Genomic DNA, 16897 nt, shown 5'->3' on the forward strand with positions numbered 1-16897 from the left:
CTCACCTGCATGTGTTACTATACAACACAGACCCTGGAGCCACCCACACTACCCTTTCTACTGCACAACACCGACCCTGGAGACACACTCACTACCCTTTCTACTACACAACACAGACATTGCAGCCACCCTCACATGCACTTGCTGCTGCACAACACCAAACCTGGAGCCACCCTCACCTGCATGTGTTACTATATAACACAGACCCTGGAGCCATCCTCACTACCCTTTCTACTACACAACACAGACCCTGGAGACACACTCACTACCCTTTCAACTACACAACACAGACCCTGGAGACACACTCACTACCCTTTCAACTACACAATACAGACCCTGCAGCCATCCTCACTACCCTTTCTACTACACAACACCAAACCTGGAGCCACCCTCACCTGCATGTGTTACTATATAACACAGACCCTGGAGCCACCCACACTACCCTTTCTACTGCACAACACCGACCCTGGAGCCACCTTTACCATCCTTTCTACTACACAACACAGACCTTGGAGCCACCTTTACCACCCTTTCTACTAAACAACACAGACCCTGGAGAAACACTCACTACCCTTTCTACTACACAACACAGACCCTGAAGCCACCCTGACTACCCTTTCTACTACGCAACACAGACACTGGAGCCACCCTCACTACCCTTTCAACTGCACAGCACAGACCCTGGAGCCACCCTCACCTGCACTAGCTGCTACACAACACAGACCCTGGAGGCACTCTCACCTGCACATGTTACTACACAACACAGACCCTGGAGCCATCCTCCCTACCCTTGCTACTACACAACACCGATCCTGGAACCTCCCTGACTATCCTTTCTACGACACTAAACAGACTCTGGAGTCACCCTCACCTGCACTTGTAACTACACAACACAGAACCTGCAGCAACCCTGACTACCCTTTCTACAACGCAACACCGACACTGGAGCCACCCTCACTACCCTTTCTATTACACAACACATACTCTGCAGCCACCCTCACTGCCCTTTCTACTACACAACACCGACCATGGAGCCACCCTCACCTGCACGTGTAACTATACAACACAGGCCCTGGAGACACACTCACTACACTTTCTACTGCAGAACACAGACACTGGAGCCACCCTCACTACCCTTTCTACCACACAACACATACCCTGGAGCCACCCACACCTGCACATGTTACTATACAACACCGAACCTGGAGCCATCCTCACCTGCACTTGTAACTACACAACACAGACCCTGGAGCCACCCTCACTACCCTTTCTGCTACACAACACCGACCCTGGAGCCACCCTCACCTGCACTTGTAACTACACAACACAGGCCCTGGATCCACCCTCACCTGCCCTTGTTACTACACAACACAGACCCTGGAGCCACCCTCACCTGCACTTGTAACTACACAACACAGACCCTGGAACCACCCTCACCTGCCCTTGTTACTGCACAACACAGACCGTGGATCTCTACTGAATATTGAGGCCATGTGTTGAAGCTCCTTACAACTGTAGTCTGTGATTTTTACCTAACGTATCAGCCAAAATCTAATTACTTATTAGCTTTTTCAGTGACAGAATGCAGAAAACTTTATTATCTGAAAAGTCTTTTCGTCTTGGAAGTTTTGTCCAGTGCCATAAGTTCCTCACCACTGATTGAGCAGTCCATCCTCAAGCACCATCTCAGAAAAGATGGAATTACAACTCCATATCGACTCTATCAACAAGATCAGTGAATTCCTCCTCCAAATCACAAGGGAGAGGTGTTTCTTTGATAGTACGTGGATCAGAACAGAATGCATAGACTCCAAAAAAATGTGTGCAGCATAGTTTTTTGCAGCAATACATAGAGGTACTAACTAGAGAAGGGGCAGTGTTGGATCTTCTGTTAGGGAATGAGATAGGTCAGGTGACGGAGGTATGTGTTGGGGAGCACTTCAGGTCCAGTGATCACAATGCCATTAGTTTCAATATAATTATGGAGAAGGATAGGACTGGACCCAGGGTTAAGACTTTTGATTGGAGAAAGGCTAACTTTGAGGAGATGCGAAATGATTTAGAAGGAGTGGATTGGGACAATTTGTTCTATGGGAAGGATGTAATAGAGAAATGAAGGTCATTTAAAGGTGAAATTTTGAGTGTACAGAATCTTTATTTTCCTGTTAGGTTGAAAGCAAAGGTTAAAAGTTTGAGAGAGCCATGGTTTTCAAGGGATTTTGGAAACTTGATTCGGAAAAAGAGAGAGATCTACAATAAATATAGGCAGCGTGGAGTAAATGAGGCACTTGGTGAATATTAAAAATGTAAAAAGAATCTTAAAGAAATTAAAAAGTTAAAAGAAAATATGAGGTTACTTTAGCCAGTAAGGTGAAAATAAATCCAAAGAGTTTCTACGGTTATATTAATAGCAAAAGGATAATGAGGGATAAAATTTGTCCCTTAGACAATCAGAGTGGACAGCTAAGTGCAGAGCCAAAAGAGATGGGGGAGATTTTGAACAATTTCTTTTCGTCGGTATTCACTAAGGAGAAGGATATTGAATTGTGTAAGGTAAGGGAAACAAGTAGGGTAGTTATGGAAACTATGATGATTAAAGAAAAGGAAGTACTGGCACTTTTAAAGAATATAAAAGTGGATAAGTCTCTGGGTCCTGACAGGATATTCCCTAGGACCTTGAGGGAAGTTAGTGTAGAAATAGCAGGGGCTCATACAGAAATACTTCAAATGTCATTAGAAGCGGGGATGGTGCCGGAGAATTGCTGTATTGCTCATGTGGTTCCATTGTTTAAAAAGGGTTAAGAGTTAACCTAGCAATTTGACGTCTGTGGTGGGTAAATTAATGTAAAGTATTCTTAGAGATTGTATATATGATAGACAGGGTCTGATTAGGAACAGTCAACATGGATGTGTGCGTGGAAGGTCAGGTTTAACAAATCTTATTGAATTTTTTGAAGAGATTACGAGGAAAGTTGACGAGGGTAAAGCACTGAATGTTGCCAATATAGACTTCAGTAAGGCCTCTGACAAGAAGGTTAGTTAGGAAGGTTCAATCATTAGGTATTAATATCGAAGTAGTAAAATGGATTCAACAGTGGCTGGATAGGAGATGCCAGAGAGTAGTGGTGGATAACTGTTTGTCAGGTTGGAGGCTGGTGACTAGTGGTCTGCCTCAGGGATCTGTACTGAGTCCAATATTGTTTGTCATATACATTAATGATCTGGATGATGGGGTGGTAAATTGGATTAGTAAGTATGCAGATGATACTAAGGTAGGTGTCATTGTGGATAATGAAGTAGGTTTTCAAAGCTTGCGGAGACATTAAGGCCAATTAGAAGAGTGGGCTGAACGATGGCAGATGGAGTTTAATGCTGATAAGTGAGAGGTGCTACATTTTGGTAGGACTAATCTAAATAGGACATACGTGGTAAATGGTAGGGCATTGAGGATTGCAGTAGAACAGAGTGATCTAGGAATAATGGTGCATAGTTCCCTGAAGGTGGAATCTCATGTGGATAGGGTGGTGAAGAAAGCTTTTGGTATGTTGGCCTTTATAAATCAGAGCATTTAGTATTGGAGTTGGGATGTAATGTTAAAATTGTACAAGGCATTGGTAAGGCTGAATTTGGAGTATTGTATACAGTTCTGGTAACCAAATAATAGGAAAGATGTCAACAAAATAGAGACAGTACAGAGAAGATTTTCTAGAATGTTCCCTGCAACTAAATTACAGGGAAAGGTTGAACAAGTTAGGTCTTTATTCTTTGGAGCGTAGAAGGTTGAGGGGGGACTTGATAGAGGTATTTAACATTATGAGGGGGTTAGATAGAGTGGACATGGATAGGCTTTTTCCATTGAGAGTAGGGGAGATTCAAACAAGAGGACATGTGTTGAGAGTTAGGGAGCAAAAGTTTAAGGGTAACACGAGGGGGAATTTCTTTACTCAGAGAGTGGTAGCTGTGTGGAACGAGCTTCCAGTAGAAGTGGTAGAGGCAGGTTTGGTATTGTCATTTAAAGTAAAATTGGATAGGTATATGGACAGGAAAGGAATGGAGAGTTATGGGCTGAGTGTGGGTCAGTGGGACTAGCTGAGAGTAAGCGTTCGGCACGGACTAGAAGGGCCGAGATGGCCTGTTTCCATGTTGTAATTGTTATATCGTTATAAAAAAAGGGCAGGGAGTGGAATATTGCACAGTGCCTCCGTGAAAGTGATACAAGTTCAATATGGCACAATACCTTTATGAACTGGGTAATGAGGTTTGATTTATGTGGGTGACTGGAAGTAACAGCCTAATTATCCAACAAAAGCCTAATCTCCTTTTTCCTTTCTTTCCTTAAAAACAATCCATTAATGAAGCAGCATTTTCAGTACAGTCGGCCCTCCTTATCCGCAAGGGATTGGTTCCGGGACCCCCCAGGGATACCAAAATTCGTGGATGCTCAAGTCCCTTATTCAACCTGTCTCAATATGGTGGATCTTAGGAGCCAGCTGAACCCAAGACCTTACTTAACCTGTCTCAGTGCAGTCCACATTAGGATGAACTGCAGAGATCTGAATCCGCGGTGTTTCTGTTCACAATACTCACGATAATGATTGAAAATAAAGTGGAAATAATAAAGCGATCGGAAAGAGGTGAAACACCATTGGAAAAGTGTTAGGCTACATCAGTCAACAATCGTAACAATTTTAAAGGATAAAGTGAGAAAGGCTGTGCCCTGATGAAAGCTACAATTATTACTAAGCAACGCAGTGGATTAATTATTGGGTTTTGGGGTTTGGGGTTTTTGATCCTCCACATCAACCTGGCACGCTGGAGAGTGCACTCGGAGCGATCTGTCACTAGGTCGAACTCGCGATTTTGCGTTCCCGAGCCCGGTGCTGAAACATACGTTCTTAAGTGTTTTATATGCATAGAAAGGTAAAATATATACTATATACGAAGACAAATGTTCGACTAACTGATGCTAAATAATACCGGATGTACCTGTTACGACTTACTTAGTTAAGAGAACTTCCGATTTTTTTCGATCCCGATCCACGATAATCTACGCACATCCTCCTGTATACTTTAAATAATCTCTAGATTACTTATAATACCTAATACAATGTAAATGATATGTAAAATAGTTGTTATACTGCATTGTTTAGGGAATAATCACAAGAAAAAAAGTCTGTACATGCTAGAACAACAAGTGTTGGAACAGCACTTCCGGGTTTTTGTGATTTGCAGTTGGTTGAATTCGCGGATAAGGAGGGCCGACTGTATTGGAATAGAAATTTGATAAATAGTTACCAGTGTCAAAGGCATGGAACAATATCACATGGCTATAAGAGACGGGAGCAGAATTAGGCCATTCATCCAATGGAGTAATTCACTGTTTTACCACCACTTAGTCACTGCTTTAGTTCCACTGAATTCAATGGAGCTGGTTGGTGGCTACATTCAACAGCTAATATTCTCAAGCACATTTAGAGGTGAGATCCAGGAACAAATGACTATCCCCTGAGATTTTACTCTCCCAAGATCCCCATTAATAGCAAATATAGTCAGAAGATGCCATGACAGGAGGGTAGAGCCTTACTGCTCCTCTCAGTAACAGTCCTTTCACACTCACTCAACTGCCTGATCAAGTACTGAAGGTCAAAGGACAACATAAGAGTCTTCAGCAGAATAAAGCTCATGTGTGGTGCTAAATGGTCAACAAATTGCTGTGAATGTTTTCCAGATTACCCTTGTGACAAAGCTGAATAAAATTGCTGAGCCATCAGTCACCTTTCCACAATGCTTCGGTCAGGTCTGTGCCTGCCCTTGCGCACTGCAGTGAGATATAACTGCTTATCAGTTACCCACCACATTAAGTGGTCCTGTTGGCCTGAACCAGTGTACAAGTTTTTCCTGTCTGTACCCTACCTGCACCCTGTTCTGCTACAATATAAAATCTGTACCTATTTCAGTACCACACTGTGTTTGTATCCACTCTATTAAATCATGCTTGTGTTTGTTTGCAGTCTGCACATGAGCCTTTGCTAGTGCAGAATGTCCTAAAGCCTTTTTAGTTTGGAGCCATTGCAAACAGCAAGGCTGCCTGCAACAAAAGCATGTCTGATTGTACATGTTAAATTTGCCCCTCTCCCCATTTTGCAAATTGCACTAGATACAAGACCAGCTGATGGACTTTAGTGAGTTGCATCAGCCCTTGAGTTTCATATTCATAACTGTGGCTGAGCATTGCACTCATGATCTTCCAGATTCATCTGCAGAGTTCTCAAGGTGACCTACACTGCACCACAAATAACATGGCTGCACCATTAAAAACTAAACACAAACCCATTATCTGCAGAAATGATTAATTATAAAAAAACTTCAAAGGACTGGCATCAACACCCTGCAGACCCCCAGCCCCATTTTCATAATTTTTCTGCGTTAAATTTCTCATGGCAGCAGCCAGTCAGAAACAGCAGCAGCTGTCTGTGTTCTGCATCTTAATAACCTTCTGCACCAAAGCAGCTTCCAGCAATATTTTGTGGCTGGTAAACCAGGTTTAAAAGGGTGGAAACACACATGGCCATAGGTGTTCAGAGACATACATATTCTAATTGTAGGCCAGACTAGTTAATTTCTCAGAGACGCCAGGCCAGCTGTGGCCAGCCCAGCAGTTAAAGCAATGTGGACTGAATGAGGCACTCCTCCCTTTGGCTGCAACGTATTTGTCCACAAATAGTCCCACAATGACTGGGTGCTATAACAGAATGGTTATCTAAGTTTATTAGTAGCTGTGCATCCAAATGTGTTCTGTTCCAATTCCAGTTGTATGTGAAAGGGAGAATAAAACGACACCTGCACAACAATATTCAGGATGATGGAAGTAACGATCTGAATTGACTGCTTTTTTAATGGCAGGGTGTTTTCTTTTTTTCCGTTTGATTTCTTATGTATTTTTTTCCCTTTTCTTTAACTTTGCTGCATTTTCAACCCATGTATGATCTAATGCATATATGTCAAACTCAAGGCCCGCAGGCCAAATCCAGCCCGCGATGGAATTATCTTTGGCCCGCGAGATAATATTTAATTACTATTAAAGCTGGCCCCAGTAATCGAAGTGCCTATGGCAGGGGTCAGCAACCTTTACCACTGAAAGAGCCATTTGGACCCGTTTCCCACAGAAAAGAAAACACTGGGAGCCACAAAACCCGTTTGACATTTAAAATGAAATAACACTGCATACAATTTTTTTTTGCCTTTATGCTATGTATAAACAAACTATAATGTGTTGCATTTATGAAATCGATGAACTCCTGCAGAGAAAACAAAATTACATTTCTGCATGCAACAAAAACATTTTGAACTCCGAAAAAAAGACGTTGGGTTGAAGGTAAAATACTCAATGTCTATTTGAGTCCTTCTTGTATTTATGAAAAACGCCGAACTTAAATTTTCCGCCAGCAGCAAACCAAAAGTAACATCAGCCAGCTGTCAACCTGAAAAATAAAAGGACTATTTCACTGAACAATGAAAAAATATGAATATACGTAAAATAATAGGCAATTAAAATATTTATCATACTTGGTTAATGGGATTTCTGCTCCTGGACCTCAGCACACAGCATCTGCACATTAGGGTTGTATGACGTCACCTTCATCTTTACACAGGATCGCAAGCTATCATCTGTGAGGTGTGCGCGGTTTGTTTTTAATAAAGTTCATGTTGGAGAACACCTGCTCACATACATATGTGGATCCAAAGATTGACAGGACTCCAAGCGCATACTTTTTAATGTTTACATAAATGTCGGGGATAGCATTCCATGTTTCAAACACAAGTTTGTCCAGTCTGGGGAGGTTTTCAATATCACTCCATTTGTGATTCTGAGCAAGAACGGCCTTCTGACGGGCAACATCTTCAAGGTCTGCTGTCAAGCGTCTAAACTTGGACACCCATACGTCTTTGTCGGCTATGTCGGCCAGTTCCATCTCAAGATCAGGTTGACTCACACCTGCCAATGCAGTCGTATTCAGTAGGGATGGATCGATGCTTAGGGGAGTGACTGGGAAGGATAATGTGTTTTTTTCCTCTCTGAACTCACAGAAGCATTTCCCAAATGATGTTTGCATTGCGATGATTGCAGAATGTAAATACTCCAAATTTATCATGTCGTGATCTTGTTTGAACGCTCTCAAATTGGGGAAGTGAGACAATGTGCCTTTCTGTAAATCTCTGGCAAGCACTGTCAACTTGCGCTCGAATGCCAAAACATCCTCCAACATGTGTAGAGCTGTAAGTCCTTTCCCTTGAAGAGCTGTGTTCAGCGTGTTCAGGTGCGCTGTCATGTCTACCATGACATGTAGCTTTTCCAGCTACTCTGGCTGTTCCAGCTCAGGAAAGGTGAGCCCTTTGCTGCCCAGGAAAGTTTTCACTTCTTCCGGACACGCGACAAAGTGTTTCAGCACCTCCCCTCTGGACAGCCAGCGATAAAAACACGTTGTAGCGGTGTGCTACACGCAGTCAGTAAACTGCAGTCAAAGATAACTTTATTCGAACTAAACAGCCTTGCTTTTAAGCCTCCCTCAACCCGCCCCCCATGGGTTGGATGCTCCAAAAGACACGTACTCACAAACCCCCGTAGGCTATCTCCCTTAGCCTGAATGCTGGCTAATTGTGAGCCGGTTCGAATGTGCTAGGAAATGGGTCGCCACAACGTTTTATTTAGATTGTACAAGATCACCATAATCTTCAAATTTAGAATTACATTTCAAAAACTAACAAACTAACATAAAATACATTTTAATTAAATACTCATCATTTATTTTCCAAAGCCACAGGGAGCCGCAGCACAGAGATGAAAGAGCCACATGCGGCCCGGAGCCGCGGGTTGCTGACCCCCGGCCTATGGCATATGATATGGCTAATGCTGAGTTTATTCAGATACCAGGTTTTCAGGGTTTTTAGTGTTTATTCGGTTTCCTTGGTTTATTTCCGATTATCATTAATGAATAATTTTTTTTCTCTATTAAAGCTGGCCCGCCGGTATAGTGCATGCACCACTAATACTACAAATCCCACAATGCACTGCCAGTGCATTGCTCGCGCTTGCCTTACTCTCTCATCAGCATCCTTATGGCGCTAGTCACGTGTGGTCAACTTTCAGCTATCCCTCACCCCAAAAATGGCTGAACGAAAGGTGGATTTTGAAAACAGGGGTTTTCAAGGCAGGTGGGAGGCAGAGTATATGTTTGCAGATATAAAGGGCAAACCTGATTGTCTTGTGTGCGGAGACGGTGTGGCTGTAATTAAAGAATATAACGTAAGACAACACTATGAAATGAAACACCACGACAAATACAAGCATCTGGACAAGAAACAGAAGCCCGCGATGTGCGGTCAGAAGAGCGGGTTGGTGGGCAGGATCCGGGAGAAGATGCGGGAGGAAAACGGCGCAGGTGAGCTGACAGCTTATCACTGCATCATACACCAGGAATCGTTGTGTGGCAAAGCCTTGAAAATGGAACATATAATGAGCACTATAACACGAGTAGTTAACTTCATAAGAGCCAAAGGTTTAAATCACCGCGAGTTCAAGTCGTTTCTGGAGGAGTTGGGTTCAGAATATAATGATTTGCCCTATCACACAGAGGTGCGATGGTTAAGCCAAGGAAAAGTGCTGAAAAGATGTTTCGAGTTGCGTGAGGAGATCTGTCAGTTCATGGAAAGCAAAGGGAAAGACACAACAGAGCTCCAGGATAAAAAGTTGCTTTGTGAAATGGCGTTTCTGTGTGACATCACGAGCCATCTCAATGCACTCAACCTGCAGCTTCAGAGGCGGGGTCGTGTGATCACAGATTTGTACGCTGCAGTGAGGGCTTTTAAAACCAAGCTGCGCCTGTGGGAGACGCAGATGCAGCAAGAAAACTTGAGCCATTTTCCATGTTGCCAAACTATGAAAGAACAGGTTTCTACCGCAGTGTTCCCACGTGCAAAGTTTGCTGAAAAACTTAGCATACTTGGTGCCGACTTCACACGGCGATTTGCCGACTTTGAAGCCCAAAAAAGCAGGTTTGAACTGCTCAGTAATCCATTTGCAGCTGACGTGGAAAGCACACCAACCAACATACAAATGGAGCTGATTGAACTCCAATGTAGTGACACACTCAAGGCAAAGTATGACTCGGTGGGCGCTGCACAGTTTCTACGTTTCATTCCCGACACAATGCCCCAGCTGCGTACCCAAGCTGCTCAAATGCTCTCTATGTTTGGCAGCACATGTCTGTGTGAACAACTGTTCTCTTTGATGAAGATAAACAAAACATCACACAGGAGTCGTCTTTCTGATGAACACCTTCACTCAATTCTGAGGGTTTCCTCAGCTCAGAGCCTGACTCCAAACATTGATGAACTTGCATCCAAGATGAGGTGCCAAGTATCTGGCTTAGACTAGTGTGAATCACAGAGTGTTGGCCTGTGGAAAAATGTCTTCATTAGAAATTACTCCGGAAAAGCTGCAGATAAAGCCATAAGAAATAAATGCAACAGATTTTTTATTTATTTAATGTTCAATGTTGTTTTTGTAGGCAATAACCTAAGCTTTGTTAGTTCCAGGTTAATATGTGTAATAAATTCATTTCAATAAGTTTTGCAATAAACGCTGAACCAGTCCAGCCCTCGACTTGTACCGATTTTTTAATTTTGGCCCACAGTGTATTTGAGTTTGACACCCCTGATCTAATGTGTTTTCTGAGCAAACACGAGGAAATCTGCAGATGCTGGAAATTCAAACAACACACACAAAATGCTGGTGGAACACAGCAGGCCAGGCAGAATCTATAAGGAGAAGCACTGTTGAAGTTTCGGGCCGAGACCCCTCGTCAGGACTAACTGAAAGGAAAGACGTAAGAGATTTGAAAGTAGTGGGGGGAGGGAGAAATGCAAAATGATAGGAGAAGACCGGAGGGGTTAGGGTGAAGCTAAGAGCTGGAAAGGAGATTGGCGAAAGTGATACAGAGCTGGAGAAGGGAAAGGATCATGGGATGGGAGGCCTCGGGAGAAAGAAGGGGGGGAAACATCGACAGTGCTTCTCCTTATAGATTCTGCCTGGCCTGCTGTGTTCCACCAGCATTTTGTGTGTGTTTTCTTTTCATTCTGTAAAAGCAATAAAGAGGTTTTTTTTTAACTATACCTGCACGAATCCCTGCAGCATCCAGTGACCCTGTGATCTCTTTCCCAGATACAATATTACTAGCTCTCCACTTGGCCTTAGATCACCCGGACAATAGTAATATCTACGTCAGTCTGCCATTCACATTCATACCCTCAGTTCTAATCAACAAGCCCCAAAATCTGGGCCTCTGTACCTCCCTCTGCAAATAGATCCTTAACTTCCTCACTGAGAGACCACAGTCAGCGCAGATTGGAAATAACATCTCCTCCTCACTAGCAATCAATATGGCCACACCTCAAGGATGTGTGCTTAGCGTACTGCTCTACTCTCTCCATGCCCATGACTATGTGGCTGGTCACAGCTCAAACACCATATACAAATTTGCCAATGACACAACTATTGTTGGCAGAATTTCAGATGGTGATGAAGCAGCATACAGGAGCGAGGTAGATCAGCTGGTTGAGCAGTGTCACAGCAACAATGTTGCACTCAACATCAGTAACACCAAGGGATTGATGTGTTCAGGAAGGAAAAGTCAAGGGAACACATACCAGTCCTCATCAAGGGATCAGCAGTGGAAAGGGTGAGCAGTTTCAAGTTTGTGGGTGTCAACATCTCTGAAGATCTAACCTGGGCCCAACATTTTGATGCGATTAAAAAAGCAGTAAAGAAGATAGCAGCTATATTTCACAGGAGTTTGAGGACACTTCAAAGACTCTCATAAATATCTACAGATGTAGTGTGGAGTTGCATCGCCATCTGAATGGAAGGGCCATTGCACTGGATTGGAAAAAGCTGTAAACTCAGCCAGCTCTATCATGGGCACTAGCCTCCCCAACACCAAGGCCCCATCACCCAGGACATGCTGTCCTCTCGGTGCTACCATCAAGGAAGAGGTACAAGAGTTGAAAGACACACAATGTTCAGGGACAGCTCCTTCCCCTCTGTCATCAGATTTCAGAATGGTCCACTGACCCATGAACACAACCTCACTATTTTTATTGCTCTCTTTTTGCATTATTTAATTTAATTTCATAAACTGTATGTCTCTTATTGTCACTGATAGTTTTTTTTTATGATGTTTTGCAATGTATTGCTGTCACAGAAGAACTTTCCCAACATAGGCCAGTGATGTTAAACCTGATTCTGATTCTGCTTGCATTTATCCATTCTCAAATCCAGCTGCCATCTTCAGCCCCTCAAATTATCTCCCGGCTCAGATGAATCATGTTGCCATCCCATAAACATATGGCATATGTCACCAAAGTTTATACTGCTGGCAACAGAACCCTGTCACCATTGTCCACAGATCATCTTGAACCCAGAGCAGATTCTTTAATGTCCATCTTGGCAGAGTCATACTTAACTCTGCTGAAGCACTTACTGACAGGGAGGTGGGAATGACATAGAGTGTTTACTTTTCTGGTCCACTGCCCACAGGGTATTTGTAGTAATTGATTAAGATACAAGTGCTTTATTCACTTATTCTTCTCTCCCTTGCTCCTTTTCACAATGACATACCACCTCACACAGTGCAAAATATTCCAGCGATCACCAAAAGCATGTTATTAAACAACATTTGACACTTTCCAAGATAATGAGAAGCTGGAACAATTTGGTCAAAGGAGTAGGTTTTAATCAGGAAACAAAATGACAGAAGGGGAGGCAAAGGGAGGGAATTACACAGCTTAATGGCTCAACAGCTGAAGGTACAGCCACTAATAATGGTGTAACTAAAATGAATCAAGGGTGTGCAAGAGGCACACTTAAGAACAGCAAGCTATCTCCAAGAGTTGCAGGGATGCAAGTAAATACATACACAAGACAGAATGAAGACAGGCTTTGTAAGCAAAGTGTGAATTTATAACTTTGCTGCAATTGATCAATGTAGATCAGCAAATCCAGGCTGATGAGTGCATGGGGTTTAATGTAAGAGAATATTTAATGCTGCGTTTCAGAAGACTCAAGGTTTATGGAGGCTGGAAGCAAGCAGATTAGTCAGGGATTCTGTAGAAATCACGGATACAAAGATATCAAAACCAGGTGAACTGGGGCAGGGGAAGAGTTTGAAAATCTATTTTTCTGGAAGGAAGTAGCCTCAATGATAGACAAAATACCCAGTTAGAAACTCAACTCTAGTCAAATAACGTAAGTTAGCTGTAAAGAACTTGGTTAAAGCTTGAACAGTTGCTGAGAATGAACATAAAGGCTTCACTCTTCCTAATACTCAGTTGGAAGAAATTTCTGCTCATCCAGGAGCAGATACAAACAATCTTCCCTGGCTGGTAAACCTGGCTTTAAAGGACAGAAACACACATGGCCACAGGTGTTCAACGGGGAGAAATGGTGGCAATGTAGATCACAGTTATTAACATACTGTAATTATAAAGATTATTTTCTTCTCCTACTTTCTTACTTTGCAATGGATTCATGCTCCTTTCATTGTCTCTGGCTAACCAGGTGACCAACTAACAATATAGCCAAAAGCTCAAAGTACTAATGCCAACATCAGTATCCTGGCTCTCACCTCCCAAATAACACTATTAGTTTGATTTTTTTATTTTAAAATCTTAAACAACATAGACTGAATTTTATGCTTTCCTTGTACTTGTAGGCCATGGTAATTTGTATGTTCTCTGCTGTTACAATCACTCACAGTCATGTTGGAAGCCCTCAAGAGCTGGGTGAGAACTCCAAGAAGAGTGTGCATTTAGTTCAGTGTTCTTGAGTGCAGCATCCACAGAGTATGTACTCTGTTGGTGTTAAGCTGGTGGTGGCAGAATTAAATGAACTGATTAAATCAAATAAAGGAATTACTTTCAGACAAGCACAGCAGATGATGATATGCTGCAGCAGCAGTATCTGGAAATTGATGGAAACCATTGGGATCTAAGGCAATCATATATTCAATAAGTACCTATAAGAAAGCTTGGCTCTGAACTGATAAGCTGAAGTCTGTGATTATGACACTGGTATGCATTATGGAGCAGATAGGCTGCCTGGTACTTCATTCCAGAAGGCATTCCCACCCCTTTATTTAAATACTACAGACATAATCAGACCAGAGGGACAGAAATATGTGACCATAGCATCGAGGTATTTGAGGAGTTCCAACCTGTGTACTTGTTGAACATGTACAAGGTACTTTTATCTTCAATTAGGCAAATTAATCACAGTACTTGTCAACACAGAGAACAAGAAAGGACCCCAAGGAAGGATCCAGAAGCTGAAATAATAACTGGTTTCTCTTTCCTCGGATGCTGCTCAACTAGCTGAGATCTTCCAGCCTTTTTGTTCTTGTTTCAGATTCCAGCACCTGCCATTCTATTTGCTTTCCTAGCTGGTCACAGCCTGAGAATTAAGTGCAATTCTAAAAATGCTTTTACAGAATGAATGTTCAGAAAAGGGTGGAAAGGAGATTTACAAAGGTTAAAACCAGCAGAGATAAAGCAGTAAAGCCACGTCCACACAGAGACTGACAGTAACAGTTAATTTAAGAGACCATTCAAGTTAACAATTTCCTCCTGATTTCTTTTCCACTTCTGTCAGTTCTTAAAATAATTATTACCTTGATAACTTTAGTGACATTTTGTTGTGGAGATTGCCCCACTCTCTCCACCCTCACTGATTTCTGCATCTTGAAACACATCAGGTTTTTCACTTTTCCAGCTTGGAATGAAGATATTCTTGACCTGAAGAGTTGACTTTCTTCCTCTCCCCACTGATGCTGCCTGACCTGCTAAGTACCTCCAGAATTTTTGTCTTAGTTTTGGATTTCCAACAACTGTAGTTTTTATTTTGTTCAATAAGTGAGAAGATACCTTTCACCTTAGCAAAATGCTGAAAAGCCAAAGGCATGAAGCAAAAATAATTGGACCAATTAGAGGGGAGATGAGGAAAAATATTTCATTCAGAGGGAGGTATGCCATGTGAAAGTGTTTGCATCAGAAACTTTTAGTGCATTTAGGCAATACTTCGATGTGTTCTTGAAGAGCCCCTGCAGGGTTATAGATCAAATATGGAAGGGCAAAAAGGCTACAGAGTCCCTACTGGACTGGCACAAGCACAATGAGCCAAATGGCTTTCGTGCTACTTGCAAATTTTCCACAGTTTAAAAAAAATAAATGAACTGAGAAGTTGCAATATGATACCTTTACAGTGATACTTCAGTCCATTTTCCTATATTAAAATAACAATGATACTGTGCATAGATCTTCAAATGAATTCCTTGATTATTTAGTGCTTGTACAATTCCTTCTCAAAGTGTGATTAAAAACTATTACATGTATACTAGGTTTAGTCAGCTTCAAAAATAAAGCATTTTCCAATAAGTTTTCATCTATGCAAAACAAGCTTTAGTTAGGCTTAATATCCAAACCACTGGAAATCCATGCCGAACACACACACAAAATGCTGGAAGAGACAGCAAGCCAGGCAGCACTTATGGGAGGAAATGATCAGTTGACGTCTTGGGCCATGACCCTTAATCAGAATGGGCTTAATCTAGGCCTCTTAGATGACAAATTTGTCATCTGTTTTGGGCTATGACCCTTAATCTGGATGGGCTTGGGTCTCTATTGGAAATTTTTCATCTGTCTTGAGCAACTCCATTTCCCTTGCATCCAACTATGAGTCACAAACAAGGAAAGCAAAACTCTGAACCATAAATTTGTAATGCCCACAGATAAAACTTTATCTTAGATCACAAGCAGTTTTCAAAAAGGTCAATTTTAGCAGGAAAGAGGGGTCCCACCAATAAAACTCATTGTGGCATCCAGACAACATCCAACTACAAAAGTATAATGTTGTTGTGCATGGTGCACGAACACACTCTTTAACAACAATCCCATAATTTCCACTTTTAATGGCTTTCAATAAAGTCTGTTCCTTCAAGCAGACATCATAACTAGTATCTAGTCTGTGATGCCAATGACATGGTGTAGAGGACAGTAGTCTACCTGGGAACTGGATGGACAGCTATTTTCCGAAGTACGGATCTTTTAATTTGCCGCTCAATCCATTGTTTAAAGTAATAGTTCCACATTGATGATGTAATCTTCTTTTCAAGTTTATATTAACAGATTTGATACAGCACAAACAGCTTAACCTTGTCCCAAAAATTCAAATCATATTACAAGCTGTACTTACAATGGAAGGTAAATTTAAAACTAATACACATCGTGATATTTGAGTAGGCCTATAATCAACCTTTAGGATAGACTGCTTCAGCAAATGGACTTAGTGATTAGCAATTCATAAACACAAGAGATTCTGCAAATATTGGAAAACTTGAATAACACATACAAAATGCTGGAGGAGCTCAGCATGTCAGAGAGCATCTATGGACAGGATAATAAACAGTTGATGTTTCAGACTAAAACTCTTTTTGGGTCAATATGAAGTGTATCGCGCAAAACGTCAACTGTTTATTCCCCTCCTTAGATGCTGCCTAAAAACAGATTTCTTATTTAAAATGCAATTTGGAAAGTACAGAACATGAGTAATTTGACACTGTAAAAGTATCATGGCTGAGAAGGGGAAAAAAGACTGGGTCTACAGCTGCCCAAATCTCTTAACCTCAATTGTTTTCACTTTCAGCCTGGACTGTTGTAGTCAATTTGACAGAGACTCCAACTGGCCAGTAAATCCATTACCACTGCATCACAAAAGCAGAAGGAAAACTAAATGCTGCTTGGTCTTCTTTATCATATAGCAAAGTTCAAATGCTCCCATGAGTTTGGA

The 16897-nt window shown here is 42.0% G+C and overlaps 1 protein-coding gene across 6 annotated transcripts in view; it reads right to left on the reverse strand.

The window, feature by feature from the left end:
• Nucleotides 1-16897, reverse strand: part of ndrg4 (NDRG family member 4) — a 224321-nt gene that overhangs the window by 81832 nt on the left and 125592 nt on the right. The window lies entirely within an intron of this gene.

This window comes from Hypanus sabinus, chromosome 17, assembly GCF_030144855.1.
Source record: "Hypanus sabinus isolate sHypSab1 chromosome 17, sHypSab1.hap1, whole genome shotgun sequence".
In the NCBI taxonomy this organism is placed as follows: Eukaryota; Metazoa; Chordata; class Chondrichthyes; order Myliobatiformes; family Dasyatidae; genus Hypanus; species Hypanus sabinus.